Consider the following 4,592-nt stretch of genomic DNA (forward strand, 5'->3'; position numbering starts at 1 on the left):
CCAGCATGTCCATATGGATTTGTATGGTTTCTCACTGCCAAGAGCGTCCTTCTTAAAAGTTGTGTGGCTGGCTAACAGAAATCCTATTGTGTACAAGATCACAGGTTTTTGGCTTTTTATATCTTTTACAACTAATGAAGGCAATTGGCTTCCAGCCTATGGAAACAAAATGGGCAGCAGGGGGAAGGTGTAAGTATCAGCTGCAAGTCTGCTCAGCATCAGCCTTGCATTACCTCAAGGTCTGACCAAATGCTTCTGTTCTACTACTACAGTTACAACCTGCATGGTGTGGAAGAGATGACAGGAGACAGTAGCCAATTCCAGTGGTTTACTAATCTAGCACACCTTAGAAGGCATCCAAGAACACAGCAAACAATACAAAAGCATGGAGACAAATCAAGACTAGACAGCCACCTCAAACACAGAGAGGCGAGACGAGGCAAACCTCCTCTGCAAACTGCAAGAAAGACTATCTCAAGCAAGAGATTACATTCCATTGGGTTATGAAGCAAACTTATTTAATCAGTTATCAAAATTGGTTTGAAGACTTCTTTTGGGGAGGAGTAACAAAAGAGTATTCTGTAAGCTTCTGTTAAGATACCAAAGGCTTTAAAAAAATCTGAACTTCATTTTGAAACAAACATTACCCTTTGCAATTTGCTCTCATCCATAAACCACGCAAGCAAATAAGCATACCTAATACCTTGCTACATCAGAAATTTCAGCTAATAAAGAAGGGCATGGGCACAGGGAGGAGAGGGAAGGAGTAGCACACAGAGAAAATATCTCTGTCATGTTTCGAACAGTCTAAAAGGGCTACCAATAAGCCTAGTGTGGAAGAAAACATGGCAGAACTATTTTTGTGATTCGGGCATTTACCATGAACATTTACAAGTTAACAACTAATCCTATCATAAGGCTATAGCTACCAAAAATCTTAAGTTGGGGAACTTCCATCACAACTAATTCAATTGCTGTCACCATGGGAGCGCACTTAATTCAACACGCTCATATGTTTAGAAGTCACCAGCATTCAAGAATGTATAGGAAATTTTTGGAAGTAAACAAATTTAACAGCTTTCCCTACACCACAGGTACTACATGGACCTCTGACATATAGTTTGCCCATTAGAACAGACTTTCTCTCATTCCCAAGAGCAAGATGACAAAAAAAACTAACAGGGAAGAAAAAAAGACATTAGATGCCCAAGGCTATAAATGGATACCTTAACATAAAAACTATTATGCTCTCTTACTGGTCATTTTAACAAGAGTTCGCACACAGAGTTAGATTTCTTCTTTACATCAGAATTTCTACAAAATAGGAGAGAATACAATGCAATACACATGTCCATAAATGCAAGATACAGTACAATTCACACTAATTTACAAATGGTTATTTACACTGTTGTATATACATATACAGTCAGACCTGGTTAATGAAATTTTTGTAAGTCCTTTTAAAATACAAATCAGAAAGTGTCAATGAAGGAATTCAAAGTTATGTGACAAGAGACCAGATATCATTCAGAAATCTTTAATGCTTTGATGACCTAAGAAATTAGCTGTGGATTAGCCAGATCTGACTGCAGAAATGAGAAGAAAAAAATTCACACTATTCTGCTTTACAAAAGCAACCAGGCCACTATGGTCTATTGACTTGATGCTATTTATGCAAGAATGCCCTTACTAATAACCCTCTTCATATTTACAATATAGGTTTAACTACAGTAAGGATTATTGGTGTGGCATTCATGCACTTAGCTTAACATAAAGGCAACAGAGTATCTTCTTGGCAAGTCACAGTCAAAATTACTACAGGATGTTTCTAGAGCTCAGTCATTTAAGTATCTTAACATTGCTATTGAAGAGACAGAGATAAATTAACTGAAACAAGTACATGTTCTCTAGTTCGGTGCTCTAGTACCTAACATACATTCAGAATGTCCTGTATTCACAGTTTCAAACTACCTTATGATCCGCAACACTATTGCAAACTACTGCTTCAAACTTAACATGTCTCGGGGATATCCCTTAACAAGTGAGAATATCAGAGTGCTACTGGCTCAAACTGATGTGGAAAAAGGCTCAAGGTAACTGGCATTTCATTTTGTAAAATTTTTACAGTATTTCCTTAGAACTTAACAGGAATTGTTTTAATCTGCACTTGTCTTGAAAGAAAGCTGATGCAAAGCAGCATTTCAGTGTGTAAAATGAATTTCAACATGCAAAATGAAAGCTTCTACCAGTACTGCAAAGTCAACCACTGTAACCTGTGATAACCCTTGTGCTTCTTTGAAGTGGCTCAGGAAAAGCTTGCAGTATTTACTACCTGCTTCAAAGTGCTTTTATGAGATTCAGTGGAAATTCATTCCACAAGGAGACTGAGCTGCACTCATGAGGAACTTTGGCTCTGCAGAAGCAAGCTTCCACTCCTACAGTTATTGCTACTTGAGCTATACAAATAAAAATACTATTGAAAAAAATTACACTAACTCCCAACTAAAACAGTACTGGTACCTAAAAAGGGAATGTGTCCTGCTAACTGTTGGGAAAGTTAGGAGCTGTCAAGTGCTGGGTTTCCCAGGACCAAGTGAACTTCTCAGCCTTTTTCAAAAATTTCACAACTACAAAGCAACACTGCCAGAAATAAAGCCACCACTTGAAGAAAATAGGAGTTTAAATATCTTTATCAATCTTACTTCCAAAGCAGATCTTGCTGAACTCAAAGGAACTACAAAGACAGCAGGGTATTACTCAACATACACCAATAATATCAACAGGAAGAAAGTACAGAAAATTAAAGTTTCCAGTGCCTTCATGAGCTCTAGCAACATCCTTGAAAACTGCTACAAAGGAAACTGTGTCTATTTTAGTTATTTGTTTCTATTTAACTACCAAGAAAATGTATCCAGTATAGTAGCCTCCAGCTAATAACTGCTACTGAAAAAGGTTACAGAATTTCAAGTTACAAAAAAAAAAGAAACAAAAAAAAAACAAAAAAAAAACAAACCCAGCTCTTCCATTGGTATTGTTTTTTTAAGGTTTTGAGTGAAGGAAACAAACAAAAAAAAAGAAACATTTAGAGATGAATATAAACCAGAGGAATAAAAAAGTTCCAAACCTTGCTTTTGTAAAATAACAGAATGCCATTCAAAATGGTCTTTCAAGGTGAAAATTTTTCATTCACATCAATTTTTTGTCCTGAATCAATCCAAGCTTTTGCAAAGCACGTATATATATATATATGTGTACACACAGATACACATATACACACATACACACACAGCAGTGTGCCATAAAGCAGTTTGGAATAAATATCTTTGCTGGGGTCTGTACAACAGAATTCCCACAATATTTACTCTTCAGGTAAGTTTGTGTTTGCACCTGTATATGCACACACACAGACTTTGTACATGTGGGCACTTATGTGACCAAAGTGCAAAGCTTTTCAGAGTATAATTAGAGTTGAGTACATGCCTGCCCAACTCCACACTGCCTTGTTGGATTCTATTTTTCTGTTGGGGGTTTCTTCCCCTGCCTGCCCACCCCCCTTTCCAGATTTAAAGCCTCTTTTCCATGCAAACTTATACATTGTTTTGTTAAGTAAACATTTTCTTTTCAATTCACATTTTGCAATCCAGACCATTCTTGGTATAATAGCTTTAAGAAATAAAGAAAATCCATGATGATCAAAGCCCCATTGTTCAAGTCATGAACTTTCCCAGATTATCCTTCAAGCTGGAGACTTTGAAAGTAATTTGCTGCCACAGGAAACAAAAAAAAAACAAACAAAACAACAACAACAAAAAAAAACCAACCCAAACCCCCAGAAATACCAGAATCTTCAATTACAGGACCAAGTATTTAAGACTAGAATCCAAGGTTAGAAGGTGACAAAGCAAAAAGATGTCAGCAATACACAACTGTAAACCTAAGCGTCTTGCTCCCCAGTGCAACAGGATCTCTGTTCACTAGTCTTCAGTTCAATAGTCCATTCTGGTAGATACTGCTGAAGCACATCAAACAAAGACAGCAGAATAGCGTTCAAATTTAGAATCAAGTTTCAAAAATGTGATAGGTTTGGGATAGTGGTCTTTTGCTTTAGAAGTACACTTAATAAACAAGCAGCTTTCCCGCAGAAGTTAGAGACAGTACGTTGCTCATCTAACACTATGATGGTACATACCCTCAAAAGAGTCTTACAGCCACAGAACTTTCACGTTTCTACAGCTTAGAAGAAAAAAAGAAAAAACCCAAATGTTATTTATCATTTCAGCAAACTAATTAATTCTATATACAGGAAAAGTACCATCATATGGAAAGCTAAGTTTTTCTTAAGGGAAAAAAAAAGAAAAAAGGGACAAAAAATAATTCTCACCTTTCGCCCTAGTTACACCACAGTGGTGATCTCAAGTCTATCATCACTCATTTTGCCTTTACACATCTAAAAGGTTAATATTCTCTGACCATGTTTTCTTTAATATAAGTTAACACAACTTCAATAAAATAAAAGTTGTTAAATGAATCCTTTGGAACAACTTCACTGTCTGCACCCAACTCTTACAAAAAAAACCTGATGAAAGCAGCAA

This window comes from Pezoporus occidentalis, unplaced genomic scaffold (assembly GCF_034315485.1).
Source record: "Pezoporus occidentalis ecotype Australia unplaced genomic scaffold, CSIRO_AGI_Poc_V1 ctg19, whole genome shotgun sequence".
Lineage (NCBI taxonomy): Eukaryota > Metazoa > Chordata > Aves > Psittaciformes > Psittacidae > Pezoporus > Pezoporus occidentalis.